General features: G+C 40.7%; 1 long non-coding RNA gene across 2 annotated transcripts in view; it reads left to right on the top strand.

The window, feature by feature from the left end:
• Positions 1–225: 225 nt before the first annotated feature.
• The window catches only part of LOC115011338 (uncharacterized), a 65,311-nt gene continuing 46,528 nt past the window's right edge, over positions 226–19,008 (top strand). The window contains exons 1-3 of one of the 2 annotated variants that reach the window (XR_003832575.1): positions 226–428; positions 3,928–4,019; positions 13,659–13,691. This is a non-coding gene — a long non-coding RNA (uncharacterized LOC115011338). The remainder of the gene's footprint in view (positions 429–3,927; positions 4,020–13,658; positions 13,692–19,008) is intronic. The other variant, XR_003832574.1, reaches the window with a different exon arrangement.

Raw genomic sequence — 19,008 nt, 5'->3', positions numbered from 1 at the left:
CAGGGTCAAGCTTCTGCTAGCTATTGTTTTTATTCTTACGTTTTCGAAAACAAATACACACACACACACACACACACACACACACACACACACACACACACACACACACACACACACACACACACACACACACACAATAATTACATATAGGGCTACTGTCCAGGCGCGTGCTGTATCACTGCGCCCTCACAGTGTGACAGGTGCGTTTGCTCTGTTTTGATTGTCACCAGTTAGTTTTTGGCTAACAGTCTCTGCCGGCAAAACGTATATTACATAAACGTTACTCGCTAGTCGACACATTTAACCCGACCTTTCTAACGGGAGAACAGTAGGCTAAGTTACTGCATTTAGTGTTTTTGTGGGAAAGCGCAGCATGCTAGGTTTGTTCTCAACTGACACAAGCCTTCCCTTCAGCAGTCAACCCTGAGGTAGGCTACTCTCTCACAGAAGTACACTTATAGAGGAAGTTCCACTGTCTGTCAAACTTTAGTAACGATGGGCCTATTTTATTGAGGGCACTTTAATTATCCCCTCCACCAGTTAATGTATTCACCTGTCACTCAATGTGTAAACAGTCCTTGAATATTCTACCTGGCTAGCACGAGAACCAGCAGGACTCTCTATGGAGGGTGAGCTAGCGTCCCCCTTTTACTAATCTTGAATGCACTTCGTCAGGCTTATTACAAACGTGTGTAATGGCATTTATATGTGAATACATTCATTATGGCAGTTGTACTATATCTTGGCCTCTTGCTTTATATACCTGATAACGTTAGTCCACTTATTTCTAAGCAGCAGACATGTTGCCTTGTTATAGTTGTAAAATAACAGGTGTAACTAATAACATTAATGAGGGCTCCTTTACATTCAGGTGTAGCAGCAAGCTATGCCAGTGAATGTGGAATACATGGGCTGTGTACATACAAATGGATCACAGCCATTATTAGTGTTATTAGTAACACCTGTCTTTGCTGTGAGGAAAGGTGTGTTGAGGAAATGGTGAGGTTGATTTCATGGCAATGTGTTCTCACAGAAATGTGCTAAAAGTATGTAACAAATGGAAACCATGATATTTACTCTCCAAAAAAATACATTTGACATGAGAGCAGTCCAAACAGGCAACAATGATACACACAGAATCAAAACTGCACTTTCAAATCATGTTATAAACTTACCTACACCAACCAATCAGCACTAACTACCTGAGGCTGAATGAATACATATAAGGCATTACATACACGTAAAAAAACAAACACATTTTCTACAGAGCAAATGGTGAAGCATACACATATGTGACCATGGTTGTGGGCACCATGACTTCAAATAGTGTAATGATAATATAAGACATACAATGCTTCCATGGTTGAACTAGTCTAGCATCTGTTTATTTAGGTCTATGTAGCATAATCCATCTGCACCACCTGCATCCTACAGCTTAGCCCGATAGTCACAGCTGGAGCTGAGAATGCACAGCAGTCTATCAATAATATCTGCTGGAGACTGGATCGCGTGCGACCTCTCCTAACCTCACAGCCCATCTGCTTTCCGTTTCTGAAGCAAACTGAACTGTGCTTGAACTAATGTATGTAAGTGTATTAAGCCTAAACATGATTCATATCCATAATCTATCTCATAATTAGCTGCACTATACAGCCTGCATAGGCAGCTATATTATGTAACCCATGCAGTTAACAAGGAAGCCAAAGTAGTTATTGACCCTGTAGACTGGTCATATTCAGTATGCTCAGAGCTTTATGATGATGAAGATGATGATGATGATTAGCTTAATGCAAGTCTGCAGTAGGTGGGGAAACATCTTATGAGACCATGTATCAGTGAACCAAATTGAATCCAACACATACAACGTGGGCCGCAGCAATAACTGTTGGACGTTCATTAGTGTTAATGAAAGTTGGAAGTTATGATGTTCTGATACATCCCATGAACTGAAAGGTTAATCATTAATTCATGGTAAAGTCTGTTTGAAAGCCTACATTAACCCTTGTGCCTCAATTTAAAAGAGTTGCCCTGATGTCCTAAAAAGACAAACATGTCCACGTCAAAAAACTGCCATAAAAATTATATATTAATATTATTTTCGTCTTTTACTGAGTTCCATATTTTAACCAACATCAGTCCTGATCAAAACTACCAAATTTTCTTCAATTTCAGAATGTTAATACCTGTAAATGTTTCACTGTCACAGCAACCAAATTGATTTTGATCCATTTTTATTTTTTGTGCAGTGTCAGATTTAAAGGTTCAATGTGTAATTTCGAGCCACCTGCTCCAAAGAAATAGGGGGCAGGATTACTAGCATAGTAAACTGGGTCCATACAATCTCTAATGTTCATATTTTAGTTGTAGTAGTTTGGCATATTTATTGTCGGCAAAAATACAAAAAGTTGATCAAACTGCTGAAACAGCAAAAAGCTCTGCTGTTTTATAATCTTCAGGTGGAGCTGATCATCTGTGTTTACTAGACACTGATGTTAACCGGGGCTGTAGTCCGTGTAACACAACAGGGAGTCTGCAGTTCCCCGGTGCTGTGGCTGAACTCGAGCTAACTGCTAACTGAAGCTAGGCCTTTTCCTGGGCCTGCCGACAGCTAAACGCTAGGAGAAACAGCCTCCTGGCAGCTGTGAGGACGAGGCGAGGTGGTGCGAGTGGTTTACTAATGTCTGCCACTTTGAATGTAATCCAATAAACAAACTATAAAACAGATACAGAACATGGCTGTAATATTCACAAGCGAGTCAGACAGCTATACTTCTCCCTCTAGTGTCCCACTATCACCTCTAGAGGAACAAGTGGTATTTCAGTAGATATCTCTGCAACACAACACATGGACAACTTTGACATAACGTCAACACTGTTACCTCTTCACATTCTGTTGATAATGTTACTTAAATGTTTAAAGTTTCAATTCTGGCATATCTTACACATTGAACCTTTTAAAAACAAATGCCCACTTCCTAAAACTGTTATTAAAACACTATCTATTAGTTTAATATAAAATCTGATCAGAACTACCAAATATTTATTTAATTCAGAATTGTAACCTTTTAAATGACGGTTTGTTTACATAATGCCACTGTCCTTTGGAATTGAATTATTTCTGTATACTAAATGCTAAGTCTTTTTTTTTCTCACTGTCTGTGATACAGTATGTCAACGATTAGTAACAACATTGATTTTGATGCATTGCATCAAACACATAATACAGGGGCAATGCCCCTAGTGGAAACCAGGAACATAGCATGTATTTGCTCCGTAGGGATAACATGAGAAAACGGCTCAATCTGGTGGAAAAAAGTAAAAACTACAATTTTGAAGCCAAGACTGTAGATCGAAAGCCTGATGTATTGGATGCTTGAGTTTATGCTGTGGTGGCTGTGGGTCCAACATGTGTGTTTTAATGGGATTCAATGGAGACAACAGTTGGTTTTTGTCTTTTTGTCTGTATTTTTACAGTTAATTATAGACTGATTATAGGAGCTGAGGTTGAACTTCCAAAATTAAAAAAACAAATCAAAACTCACATCCTTGCCAAAATGCCATATGCATTAAAACATTCCAAATGATCAAGAAAGCCAAAAATGTCCCTTAACAAGGGTTAAGTTTGGGTCTGTAGAAGTAGCATGAGTACTGAATGAGTTACCATGAACTATGAACGCCAAACTGTGAGAGTCTTTGGCTTTTAAACCTGTAGCCATGCTGGAAGTAATTAGAGCTTAGAGTGACAAAACCGTATCTTATTTTTTATATATATATATATATATATATATATATATATATATATATATATATATATATATATATATATATATATATATATCATAACATGATACAACATAACATGATACAACATGATATAACATGATACATACTCACATTTTCTTTTAACTTTTTAACCCTTTGCTATAGGAAGTTGAAGTCTGGATACATGAAGAACATGCAGTTACTACAAGGTCACCTTATAAACTCCAGAACAAGGTATCATACAGTATATCTCAAAAGTGAGTACACCCTTTAGATTTTTGCAAATATTCTGTTATATCCTTTCAGGGGATAACATTATCCTACTGAAACTTTGATATAACTTAAAGTAGTCAGTGTGCTGCTTGAATAACAGTATAGATTTATTGTCCTTTGAAAATTACTCAGTACACAGCTGTTAATGTCTAAACAGCTGGCAACAAAAGTGAGTACACCCCATAGTGAACATGTCTAAATTGTGCCCAAAGTGTCAATATTTTGTGTGACCACCATTGTTATCTAGCACTGCTTTAACCCTCCTGGGCATGGAATTCACCAGAGCTGCACAGGTTGCTTCTGGAATCTTCTTCCATTCCTCCACGACGACATCACGGAGCGCCCGGATGTTGGACACCTTGCACTCCTCCACCTTCCTCTTGAGGATGCCCCACATGTGCTCAATTGGGTTTAGGTCTGGAGACATACTTGGCCAGTCCATCACCTTAACCTTTAGCTTCTTCAGCAAGGCCGTTGTCATCTTGGAGGTGTGTTTAGGGTCATTATCATGTTGGAAAACTGCCCTACGGCCCAGTTTCCGAAGAGAGGGGATCATGCTCTGCTGCAGGATGTCACAGTATATATTGGAATTCATGTGTCCCTCAATGAAATGCAGCTCCCCAGTGCCGGCAGCACTCATGCAGCCCCAGACCATGATGCTGCCACCACCATGCTTGACTGTAGGCAAAACACATTTGTCTTGGTACTCCTCACCAGGGTGCCGCCACACACGCCGGACACCATCTGACCCAAACAGGTTTATTTTGGTCTCATCAGACCACATGACATGGTTCCAGTAACTCATGTTCTTGGATTCATTGTCTTCAGCAAACTGTTTGCGGGCTTTCTTATGCATCGGTTTCAGAAGGGGCTTCTGTCTGGGGCGACGGCCATACAAACCGATTTGATGCAGTGTGCGGCGTATGGTCTGGGCACTGACAGGCTGACATCCCACTTCTGCAACCTCTGCAGCAATGCTGGAAGCACTCGCACGTCTATTTTTGGAAACCAACCTCTGGATATGACGCTGAGCACGTGGACTCAACTTCTTTGGTCGACCCTGGCGAGGCCTGTTCCGAGTGGAACCTGTCCTGGAAAACCGCTGTATGATCTTAGCCACTGTGCTGCAACTCATTTTCATGGTGTTGGCAATCTTCTTATAGCCAAGGCCATCTTTGTGAAGCACAATAATCCTTTTTTTCAGCCGCTCAGAGAGTTCCTTGCCATGAGGTGCCATGTTGTCCAGCATTCAGAGAGAATTGTGCCCAAAACACCAAATTTAACAGCCCTGCTTATCATTTACACCTGAATCCTTGTAACACTAACGAGTCACATGACACCAGGGCGGGAAAACAACATCATTGGGCACAATTAGGACATGTTCACTATGGGGTGTACTCACTTTTGTTGCCAGCTGTTTAGACATTAACAGCTGTGTACTGAGTAATTTTCAAAGGACAATAAATCTATACTGTTATTCAAGCAGCACACTGACTACTTTAAGTTATATCAAAGTTTCAGTAGGATAATGTTATCCTCTGAAAGGATATAACAGAATATTTGCAAAAATCTAAAGGGTGTACTCACTTTTGAGATATACTGTATACACACAACTCATAATCAGCACACACATGGTCTGTTTATTAAAACACTAATTACTACATTTATTAAACAACTTTACTGCACCTGCTTTGTTCTTTTGTATATTTGGAGTACGCTGGGAGACGATAGCTTAGTTTGTCAGCTTCTTTCAAAGAGCGATGAGATCCTTCATGAACAACTTTCTGCCCACATTTGAAAAGTTTTGGTTATTTCACAGATTTCTCTATTTGTGTTGTAATCTAAATAAATGTGTACTGGTTTGAAGTGGGCGGGGCTAACGATTGAGACCTGGCGTATAGTCCTATAGTAGGTTTCCATTATCAGGAATTAATGGACACCCTGCAGCCAATCAGAATTGAGTATTCACCCAGACCATAAAGGCAGCCGCCACACATGAAGATTATAAGATAGCAGTGTTATTTTGACTGGTTCTCAGAGTTTCAGCATCTACTGTTAGTTAGTTGTTGTTTTTGTATAATTCATATTATATGAACCCAGTAGCAGAGGTGAAATGCTGCCCCCTCTTTCTTTGGTGCATGACTCCAGGCATTATACATTACACCTATTAAAACTAGCTGTACATAGGTCTACCTGTACTCAGAATTTGTTTCCCACAAACATCTGTTGTGTGGGAGCTTGGTCCTGATTCACCCAGCATAATCTGCAGTATAACTGTGTTACTCTCTCTAGTATCTTTACACATGACTGATTTCAACGAGGCTTCTCAAACATACAAGATTCACCTCAATGTTAAACAAGCTATATTTTCTCATGGAACCTTAGCAACCTCTCTATTTCCAAAGCCTTCTTCTTGCCTCATCGATGAACTCTGCGACTGCTACTAGTCAGAAAAACAGTTATGATGTATTTGTCGGTTTTCTTTTTGAAAAGGCCATTTTTGAATCATGCTATAATTATCTTATTTTCAAGGCAGTGTGTTCCAAGATGTCTCCTCCTTATGTTCCTGGAGTGAGTTTCCATCTGTCAGACTTTTACTGAGGTTTCTCTGAGGTCCCTCTCTCTCTGTCTCTCTCTCTCTCTGTCTCTCTCGTCTCTCTCTGTCTCTCTCTCTGTCTCTCTCTCTCTCTGTCCTCTCTCTCTCTGTCTCTCTCTCTCTGTCTCTCTCTCTCTCCTCTCTCTCTCGCTCTGTCTCTCTCTTCTCTCTCTTCTCTCTCTCCTACGGTCTCTATCTGTCCTCTCTCTCTCTTCTCTCCCTCCTCTCTCTCTCTCCTCTTCTCTCTCTCTCTCTCTCTCTTCTCTCTCTCTCTCTCTCTCTCTGTCTCTCTCTCTCTCTCTCTCTCTCTCTCTTCTCTCTCTCTTCTTCTCTCTATCTCTGCTCTGTCTATCTCTGTCTCTCCTCTCTCTTGCTATCTCTGTATCTCTCTCTCTCTCTCTCTCTCTCTCTCTCTCTCTCTCTCTCTCTCTCTCTCTCTCTGTGTCTCTGTCTCTGTCTCTCTCTGTCTCTCTCTCTGTCTCTCTCTCTCTAGCCTCCCTAATGCACCATGTAGTCACTTTCAATCTGACTGCATCAGTTTCTCTAACATAACCCGTTTTAACACTCTGCACATATAATGCAAATGCCAAACCACTTTGCTCTCAACTTCCTCCATCCTTCTCTTTTCCTTTCCCTCCTTTCTTCCTCTCTTCCTCTCTGTGTCAGCCTGTCTTTCATTCCTGGAGCTATCTAGCTGCTATGCCCCAGGAGTAGAGGCCTGCTCAATGTGGCAGAGATGATTTGTTTGCTTTGCAATTATTTTCCGTCAGTGGAGACAAATGGATTCATACTGCATAGAAAAACCAACACAGACAGGGCCGGAGCGATGAATGCAGTGGAACAGACTAATATGTACTGCCCAAAGATAAAGATAGAGATGGGGAACATGAGCATTTATAAAAGGCTCTAAGGACAAAGAGCATCTCACTGCCATTTACCATATTCAAATCTGTGGCAATGTGTTAATTGTAGAGTCAGCCAGTGATCTGAAATGTCAGCTTGTATCGATGCAATGGTCCCCACATTGTTATTTAGTTGTTGTAATTAATCTTTGTCTTACCCATCCAACAATGCAATGTTGCTATTGCCCACCCATTAGTTATAGGTGAGCGCTGGCCATTGTTTTCCATATACCTACTTTTTTCCGCTAACCCTATCTCTGATACATTTAATTTTTTTTTGTTTTTTTTATCAACCTAATGACTAAAATACTGCTTTCCTACAGTATCCACTCATCACAACTAAAGCATTATATATATTTGTATGATATTTCTGGCGCTTTCACATCACATCAGATAGTTGTCTGCTTACAGAGCTGGTTGTGTGGGGGTTAGAAAAACTGTACATTGACAGCTGATGTGTCTAACCTTTCAGAACATGTCCCAGTCATAATTAAGTATTTGATTCTGATGTACACACTGTTTACTCAAGACTCAAAGCACTTGGTCAAGGCTAGGGAAAGCTTTTGGCCTCGGTAAATGCTCAAAACTTCAATTTCTTTTAAAACAATAAATGGTTCTTTTGATCGTACTGATAAACGATATAGAGAATACTCCTTGTAATTTGGTCTGATAGGACATGCAGTTAGAGGACAGAATGGAGATGAAGGGTCTCCCCATTTGACCCCAATGTGTGATGGACACAACTGGGCTGCAGCCGTTTTCTGTCTCTGTTGAACTTTCAAACTATCCACAGTAAAAAAGATTAACCTTTTCCTCCCAGCTCGTGTCTCCTTGATTTTTCCTTCTCCTGCCTTCTGTCTTCCTTTCCTCTTCTATGGCCCTGTCTCCCCTTTTCCAGTGTCTCTGTTGACTATCCCTTGTCCTGTCTCCCCCTCCTCCCTTCCCTCCCTCTTATACGAAGGGCAGGTTCAGGGGTCACCAATTACTCAGTGAGGGCCGAGAAAGTTGTATGGGCTCTGCCCTCGGGGCTGCCATGTTGCATTATCATCAGGGAGATTGCAGGTACGCAGCAGCCACTGGCTGCCGGCACAACAACCACAGCCTCAGCCCCAGCCCCGGACCGTATAGACTCAGCTAGGTTCAAACCCTTGTCATGCCTGAGCGGCTGGCTGGCTCCCAGTCAGCCCCACTCTCTTACTGACCTGCTGGGCAGAACTAATATGACTTCCTGGGAACTTCTCTACCTGAAAATACACAGCTGCACAGTTTGTGTGCTGATTGTTCAGCTACTTTTTTAACAATAGGTATATACTGCACTGTACCGTGGCTTGAATACTTTTTGTCATGCCTTGAAGAAATGTTTTATTATATTTGTCTGCATTTTCTTTGTAAGATCACAATCAGATCATCTGACATGTCTTCTGAACGAGTTCAGGGGTGGAAACATTTGTGTCCTTTTAAAGGAATACTTTAGGAAAATATGAAGCGGCAGCCAAGAGACTATTTCCTGGCTGGAAGCAGTGACATCTTGAAGTCTTGTCACCACTGTAAGGTTAGAAGTGCCTCCAAGTAGTCACTGCTCCTGGCAAAAACATTGTCTGGCATATCCGTAAATACCACAAATTGTTGATGTTTTTGAACAGATTAAATAAACAGGATGTTAAAATCATCTTCTAACAGTATTTACTACGTTGCATTTTCTGAATAGCCTAGACAACTGTTTAGTTTAGATCTCTTTTTCTTTTCTGCTCTGCCTTCAGGCTGTTCACACTGTTTCACTACTTTGTTTATCCTGCCTGATCTGACACCCGGGTGCTGCCTTTGCAAAAAAAAGTCTTATATTCAATTGTCTGAAATTTAAGCCTTAAAAGGTATAAAATGGTCTTGAATATGATTTAATAGGTCTTAAACTTAAACTATTGCTGTGGACTTTAAACATATAATAACATAATAAAGTACTACCATATTGTTTAAACCTGCCAATATATTCATGTTCTTAAAGTAATTCTAGTATTAATTTTTAATTATACTAATGTTCCTTCATACTACTGCCATACTTCTGTGTGACCTTAAAATACAAATGGGTATTAAATGTCATTCTATGTGGTCTTCAAAAGTCTTACATTGAACTGAAACCTGCAGAAACCCTGCGATAAAGTGAAGACCTGGTTCACTTATCCTTTGCAAAGCCCATCAGAAGTGATTTTCAGGCTCAGCGAGAGGCCCAGCCCAGCGCTGTTTAGGCCAGGGCCAACAGAAGCTGTGCAGCCAGTTGGAGTTTAAATGGCTCCTGAATAGAGAATCACAGGGTCTGATTCAGTGTGCTCAGCCAAACCCTCTGTAATTGCAAAAACAGCACTTGGTCCACTAATAATGGGTGCGTGTCATCTCCAATCCCCAGTCCGCCTGTCTGTCCATGCCACAGAGGCAGCAATTACAGACTCGGGCCTGCCACTAGACGTGCACACAGCAAGGAACAGAAGACTGTGTGTATGTGTACGCGGGGGCGGTAGGTTAAGGGGTCCATGAGTAACTGAATGAGGTGTGTGTGTGTGTGTGTGTGTGTGTGTGTGTGTGTGTGTGTGTGTGTGTGTGTGTGTGTGTGTGTGTGTGTGTGTGTGTGTGTGTGTGTGTGTGTGTGTGTGTGTGTGTGTGTGCGTACATGGACATGGACATTGGAAAAGGCAAATGTAAACTTTAGGCTAAGCTCGATTAAAAAATTGACAGACATTTCTATTTAGCTGTGCAGCCACAACAGTGCTGTGAATATGAATGATCCCAAAGTTTGATACCATTTAGACTTTAATCTGCAGCTGGAAACTCCTCAGTTTACAACAAACAACTACGCACTAATGATTTGCAGTAAATGATTAGTTGTCCTTCACTAAAACTACCAGTATTCTATAAAAACACTTCTTGGGTTTCCCCCACATTTTGGTTGCTGTATCCTGAGATGACAATCAAAATAAGATAGCAAGACAAGACACTCTCTAGCAGTGATGGATAAAGGAAAATGTTGTACCAGAGTGAATTGAAACATCCGAGGGCTTAGAAACATTAATGTATCCATTCTTTCCTTGAAGTATAAACATCCTTTTTTTTTTTACTGTCTAACTGAGTGTGATAACTAAGACCTTGTGTGAGCAGCACACCGTTGGACATCTCTCTGAGTCACTTCCTTTACTAAACACTCTCATGGCTACCCATCCATGACTCTTACAATGGCCATCACGAGGATTTACTAAAACATCAACTGATCTTTCCTGTTACGCTGCTATTGTTTTATTTGATTTTCTCTGCAGAGGCATGACGAACTGGTGTCATGGCAGACAATGGAGCAGAGTCAGGGTCTGACCCCAAAACTAATTTGCCAGCTTAAGCTCTTTTAACAAGTGGCAGTTTCACCAGTACTGAGTTTGTTTACCCTTCGTTCTGCTTTCCCTTTATTTGTTGTGATTTTCTTTCCTGTGCAAAGAGCTGTAAAGAGGGAGGAGGAGAAAATTAAAAACACTTTTGAATGCATTTTCCTTTGTCTGCTTTCACATACCTTTCTTCGATCCTCTCTGTCTTGCTTTTGAGAAGTTTAAGATGTCTTTGGTGTTTTCAGTCAAATCATTTGCAACCATTTTATCAAAAAGAATAGAATAATCTCGATACATGACTGACACCACACCAGTATTGTGTAATCGGTTCTTGTTTTCCCAAGCTCATTTGTCTTTCTCATAAAGGTGACTTTCATTGCTCATGATTTGTTAAAAGACCGTGTCTGCTTTTGATTTGGTGGGAGTGTTGTTGCCATAGAATTATACCACAACAACCAGTGTCTGGTTGCTGAAGGGGTCAGAGGTCAGACCAGAGTAGCCGTGAGCAGCGACAATGCTTGTGAAATTGGACACAGCTCTGCACCATTTGTGTGTGATTACGTCGATTTCCTAGGGCAACGTCTGTCGGCACCTTCTCACAGACCGATAGCAAACACAACGTGGGAATATGTGATGAGATAATGATTTTAAATAGACACTACATGAGTGAATTCTCTTTTACTGTTCATAAAGACGAGGCTTGCAGAGATTAGCATGGCTGTAATGGTACACAAAATAAAACATTTGGTATGTGGTTACGAGGTCACGATTCAGTATGTTGTCGGTACAGCGGGGGAAACTATATATTAGATGGCTTTAGTTTGAAAAATATGAACCCTAAACATAGTCTTGTGCGCTTTCATGCTTTCATCCTTAAACATCTGGATAGGGTCAGTAAGTAGAAGTAAACAAGGACAGTACGTTTGTATTAGTCAAATTTGAAAACGTGCACAGAAATGAACACACTGAGGCTCAAGCTCTCTGAGCACACGATGCATAAATGCCAGACTCTGAGTCAGACTGAGTTGCATACTGCACTCCTCTGATGTTGGTCATTGTTTTATTTGTTGTAATAGACTTACCCAGTGGTACCATCGCAAATGAGTTTGGGTGTTTGATGCAGCCATTCCCTGACATAATTACCTTTAGCATACATAGTCTTTAATATTCCTATAATATCTATCTATTGTATATATCTATCTATCTTACTCTTAAACAGGGGAACTGAATGATACAGAAATAGATTTCCCTCTTCCTTTTTATTATTTACTCCAATAATGTTAACTTCATGAGCTGGAATAAGGATGGTTTGGCTAACAGTCAACAGCTGATAGCTGCCAAAGCTTTCTAGGGCGGATTCTTACATTAGTGGTCCACACCACATATGGTAATTTGTAAACACAGCCGTATTATTATTATTATTATAAAGTTGTATCTAAAAAGCAAAAACATGTTCCTTTCCTTTTCACAAATCCAGCAGACATGGAGCAACATTATCATCCTATTGGAGTCACATTTCAAGGCACCTGACAAATTTAAGTCAAATATTACTCTGTTTTGGTTTTCGCCAAGTCCAGAGAACATCACCTCGCTCTTTAGCTGACTAAACGTTACACTATGATCACCATTCAGTTGCTAATTGTGTTTGTCTTCTGTTTGGTGGTGGGCAGGTATCATACAGTTGGTTTTTCAAAGCATTCTTTCCTGAATACTGCAGCTTGTTGCTGGGCTGAATTGGGCTTTAGCAGAATCTTGGGACAATACAACCAAAACAACTAGCTAAAAGTGTCTAAAATGATTTGTAGGGCTGCAGACTTGGGCAGTTAATCTCTGTGGTTTTGTCCCTACGAGTGATCCCTTTCACACTACAGGTCATCAATCCATTGTTTATGTCAGAAAGATTATTTTTGTTTTGTGGAGCTTTAACTGGTCATAGGCTGTACTAAACTAAGTCATGTACTGAAAATGGACACATACACAAATCCTTACAGCCCCAGCAGACAGACCGGCCTTTAACTGCTCTTAGGATGGTGGGTTCAAGGAACACAGACACACAATACATCAACGCAAATGTTCACCTGCAACAAACACAGAAATACACGTTTAGTACATGCACGCACACACACACACACACGCACACACACACACACACACACACCACACACACACACACACACACACACACACACACACACACACACACACACATTTTTTCTCTCCAATTTTGTTCTAGCTGTTTCTTTTGCAGTAAAATGCCTCAAAGCCACATGTCCACTGAAACAAATATAAAAGCAAAGGATGCAGACTTATGGAAAGCTGTATTTTTAGTATTAGTCATTAGGATTTAGCGGGGTAGTGAGCAAAGTTAATGAAGAGGAGAAAGAAATGTGAAATGACAATGTGATTATGATGTGTTTCCTTGTAAACCAAATTGAGATCAAACTTAAGGTGCATTTGGAAAAAGCCATATAAAGGAAAATGATTTGCTTGTTTGCTCAGCTAATGGGATTTTATTTTAGAATCCCTACAGACATCTGAAATGTCCTCATGGATGGGCACTCAGAAGATATTTTTGAATACGTCTGATTCACTGTCTGACTGATGTTAAATTGGGGTGACAAAGTTAAATACTGGAGTTGTAATGTAATTCAAAATAAATGTCAGGACTTGCAGTAAACGTTTCCTTACTTTGTTGTCAGTTTGAGGCACAATAGAGCATGAAGTGTACATAACTCAGAGATGTCTTTGTTTCTGTCCTTACAGAGAGTGCTCTGAAATGGCCTTTGCATCATTCAGGTAAAGACTGTTTTTATTCATTTTTTATCTCTCCCATCTTTTCTCAACCTCCAATCCTTTTAGTTTTTGTGGAAAGTAGTGAAGTAAAATGCAATTCAATTAGGTGGTTGTTACCCCGAGGCCTCTGATGTTCCTTCTCTTCCTGCCGCAGCTTAAGTCCATCTCCCCCTCTATTCCTTATGCAAGGTTGAGAAGTAGACCATGCAATATCGTTATTATTACACATACTGAACAGTAGATCCAAGTGGGCTCAATGGGGAAGAAGAACAAAAGCACCTGAAACTCAGACCAATATGCAGTTATGTGTACTATGAATGAAAGAACTATTTAATTAAATTGTTAGAGAAAAACACCTTATTCATTATACTGGAGCCAAACCCTGAGACTTTTTGAGGAGGAGGTCAGGTGACAGAGCCACTGTACTGCCACACAGACAAGCAGAGCAGTAACACCCAAAGTATGTGCTTCTTAATTGACACTAGTGGCTGTAAAGCTTTCATGTTATTAAGAAAGACGATTTGATGTTATTAGTTAGTTTGTTTTGGTAACATATCTGTGCAAGACACTGTTTTCAAGAAAGCTAAAACCGATTGTTTCTGCCCTTTCTTGAATTTTGATCGGTCTACTTAGTTTGGAAAGTAGTACATCACAAGGTTTACTTTATTTTTCTTGCAGCTCTTTGCCAATGGGGAGAGGTTTGTAAATAGGGTATCAAGCCACAATCAGAACGGTACTAACATTGAAGTCGGACTTTATCTGTTGTTGTCTTTTTGAAAATAAATACTCAGAATTCAGGAAGAGGCAACAATTAAACCCCAACTTCACACACCATCACTTCAACCTGTATTTTACTGTGACGCGTAAACTGATGGAAGACTTTGTGAGGGATACCTCCCTCAACCGACACCAAGATCAGTGGCCTCACTCTCTCTGCAGCCGAGTTTTGTTGGTCATGTTTCCTCAAGGAGAAACAAAAAAAAAAAAGAAGAACACTTTAAAAGTCAACGAGGAAGAGAGAGAATGAGGAAAAGCCCTGAAGGCAAATGGCAGGGAACATCAGTGCCGTTAGACGGAGCTACTTTAGCTGTCATGCAAGAGTATGTGAACGCACCAGTGAATGCACACAGTCAGCATCACTGAACACACACAGATAGCCATGGTGATGATGATGCAGAGCTACTTCTTACGTTTTGACGGGATTGAACATTTAGTTCAGTCATCTACTAGTTGTTTTTATTCAATCAGTTAGAACCAATCATTAAAGCCATAACAGCAACACCGAGATAAGTTAAAAGAATGACAAAAAGAACATGAAGTTGGGCTTATCTTCAACCACTTTAAACCTACACTACTAATCAAATGCTTCATTTATTTACTGTATTCTGGGGGTTTAATTACTCAGTCAGCTTTAACCCTTGTAATGGTCTGCATTAGCTGTTAACTGTTGGACAAGCGATCTGCTGTGTAGTTAGAAGTCAACCGACAAGTCAAACCAAGTGTCGTAAACTCTCCAGAGATATTTGGTTTGTCAGAGCTGATTAGAGCCAGGGAGGCGTAAGCAGACACTCTGGGATAACACGCGGTGGCGTTGAGTTGAGCCGTTGGCCTCAGACTGTTTACTGGGCAATGTGTTAGGACAGGGAGAATGAAGCGGAGAACTCGTACGGATGGAGATGATGATGGTTGATTTCTCTAACACAAGTCTCTCTTCTCTCATCGTATTTAATGACACTTTCTATTTGATTTCTCAGCCAAACCGTATTATCTGGTAATTGTGTTTGCTTGTGCAGGCATGCGTGAATCTCTTAATTTAAATCTTGTGTGTACACAATATTTATTATAATGGCTGTATGTTAGCGAAACATGTTTGCATGTTTACGCACAGCAAGAGAGTGAGAGCTTTTCTGTACGTCCGTTGATGTGTGTGTTGCAGAGAAACACTATAGGGCTTTTTGTCACAGCTCATCATACCGTAAGATCACACAACACGATGTGACAGTGCACAGTGCAGCTCAGCAAGTGGCGCTGGGATTTTAATTGATGTTAAAACCACAAAGTACTCAGAGCGCTGATGGGTACTGTGTATTCAGAGAGAGAGAGAGAGAGCGAGGGGGAGTAATGGTATCTACACTGCAGGATCATTCCCAAGCAAGGCAACCCAAAACAATTTAATATTGAAATTTTGCAAGCATGAAAAGACAGTGCAGACATGCTGTTCTGTGTGTAGAGCGCAAGGTGTGTGTTTATTGGGAAAAGGTGATTCTCTTGGGATTGCTTTTTTTTGTTGCGAAGGTTTTTAATACCTTTTCATGACATTAGGTGACATTTGTCGTCCTAGTGACTAATGGTGAACTCAGCAAGAGAAGTGGTATTCCAGTTTTAGTAGATAAAAACATGCTACTGAGGAAACAACAACTATCCGAAAACATGTTTTACTATTAACTGTTTAGATCTCAAAATGAGCAAACTGTGATGATATATTACGTTGTAATAAAGTGCAACATGCTCATCAGGAAGTATGGAAACGGATGCCAAACTATTAACTACTAACACTTCCACTACAACGTACTTTACATTTAAAACCTTAAATCTGCCTCTAGATAAAGACCTGCATGAAAGCTGTACATGTAGTGATGCACAATCACGGGACACACGTGCCAAATGTTTAGTCATTTAAGTGAAGTTTATGAGAAAATCGCAAAAAAGCCCTAACTCGCAATGTGTTTGGAAATATTTTAAAACAATTTCTTGAGCGGCACCAAAGCTTTTGAGACGTCTTGCTAACAAACCAAGAGGACTGCAAACCTTGGTTGAAGTTATATCTATGTAATATCTCTGAAATCTATGGGCTTTAGGTTTTGATTGGACTATAACAAAAATAAAACAACAGTTATTATAGACTGGTAAAATGATTATGCAGAATTAAGGCTACATGTTTGTGCTCAAACAACTTCTTAGTTTTATGCTGAAGACAAACAGTAACATTAAGCTTGTGTCTCCACACTTCACCCTCTTCAGTCTTGTTCCCTTCAGTCTCCAAACTAGTTAAACCCAAATCCTCTGCATATGACCCTCCTTAATCTTGTATTAGACCAAAGTGATCGTCTGTTAGCTCAGTGTGTTGATCTTATTACATGACGATGAATCTCTCACACTGAGTTAAGTCATTTGGATAGGAAATACAGAGGTGCACTGGGGGAAATTAGCATAGCTTTAGCTTAGCCTACTATAGCTTAGCCTGGCGGGGCTATTGAAAGATGCCCCTTTCGGCTGACAACAAAGCTAATATTAGCTTAGCGTTAGCGTTAGCAAACGGGGGGCTTAATCAGGCCGCTGGGCTGTCAGAACGTATAACCACATGCTTCTAAGGGTCCCTTTGGAGTTATAATCCTGGGTCTCGGCAGGCGATGACCTCATGGGCTGGATTGGTGCCTGTGGGAGGATTGGGCAAACTGTGTGTCTAGCAGGCCACTCACTGAGAGTTGTGTGTGTGCGTGTGTGTTCTTTATGGCTGATTGTTTTACCAAGGCATACAACACAGAGAGACTCTACTGACACTGGCAAGTTGAACTTTGCAAACATGCACAGGAATAATATTCCAGCTGTTTTGTTTGGGCATTTTTGTGCTGCATCTCATGGATATACGGTGTGTGTAGGCCCGAGGATATGACAACAATGATATTTCAATTGTCTTCGTGCCACATTGCATTAGCAGTGTGCGTTTGTGTTTCCTCATGGCTACGAGATAATTGAAAAGGTTAACCTGTCAGTTTTATCTTTTGTTATTTGTCGTTCCTCAGACTAAAATAGTGGTTTGTGACTGGCAAGCTGTCACGCTCACTCGAGTCTACTATGACCAAAAGGCCATCTTGTACACAGAAATGATGACAGTGCTGCTACAAATCCAGATAGGATATTACTGGGAGCAGGGTAAGACCCCCCTCCAGCAGCAGGAGAAGGACAAATAAGTTCTACCAATTAAATGTATTTGTAAATGCACTTGAACTGCATCAGCAAAGACAAATGAATCACTGGTGACTTATGTTGCCTGCCTTTCCCTTGACCATCATTATGGGCTCCTAGAATGAGAATTAAAGCAGGCCTATAACCCCCGACAGACCACACCTTTACTGGATCCTGGATCCAAACGGGGGGCATTAAGGTTAAAATAACTCCACATCTCCACACACAAAGCTTTGGAAATTAGAAGTCAGTTGACTGAGTTAAATGCACACACACACACACACACACACACACACACACACACACACACACACACACACACACACACACACACATACATACGGTGAGCCCAGGGACTTTGGAGGCAGATTGCTTTGCTGTCAGTGTCGGAGTCTGTCAATAGCTCCAGCCAGCCATGGGCATCATCAGCCGGAGAGACCAGGACTCACTGGCTCCACTGAGCTCCACAGCAGAGGCAACCTGTCAGCGTGATGCTGAAGGCCTCAGGGTTCGGGAGTTAAGACTCTTTATGAAACATACTGTGAGAGCTTTGCTGATGGCCTCTGGACTGGTATGCAGAGAGGGTGAAGCCAGGAGTCATACAGTCAGAACATGGGGAGAGCCAGAGATGGCCACTAAACTGAATGCTACAGCTGGGACAGGCCAGGGGAACTGGAAGTTTCATGCAGAGGGTCGATGGGTTGACATACCATCCGTTTGATCTCAATAAAATGTAAATGTGGTACATTTGCTGATGATTCAACACATATTTAAACATCAACTGAAATCAGCCAGCATAGAGAGGATCCCGCCAGGCAACTTTAAATCTTAAAGTTTATTGTTGGAATATAAAGCATTGACGCACAAGAATAAACTAGAAATCTTCAGCTAGTCATTATAACAACTGCGTAAAACATATCGCAGATAAAACGCTTCTTAACGAAAAGTCTGGAAAAAAATCAATATGTTGCAATATGTAAAAAAAAAAAAAGTCCAGCTGCTACATTTGTAAATAAAGATTGTAGCAGTTTTTGCTCAGTGGATGTAGCAACCGTTTTGACATTTCCTCCCTTTTCTCAGGACATTCTATGGATGTTCTCAGGATGTTCTGTGCTAAACTAAAGTCTACCAGGAGAATTACAATGCAGAGCATGCATGTGAGTCACTGAACCAAAATGAAACTAAATCATCCTTAATTAGGTTATCATGAGATGAAATAGAAAAAGGAAAAGTTAAACTTGCTATATGTCATTTTCTGCAAAGCAATACGATAGTATAGAGTACCATAGGCTTATCTGTTATCTTTGATATCGTGTGTGTGTGTGTGTGTGTGTGTGTGTGTGTGTGTGTGTGT

This window comes from Cottoperca gobio, chromosome 1 (assembly GCF_900634415.1).
Source record: "Cottoperca gobio chromosome 1, fCotGob3.1, whole genome shotgun sequence".
In the NCBI taxonomy this organism is placed as follows: Eukaryota; Metazoa; Chordata; class Actinopteri; order Perciformes; family Bovichtidae; genus Cottoperca; species Cottoperca gobio.
This window is presented reverse-complemented; position numbering and strand designations above follow the sequence as displayed.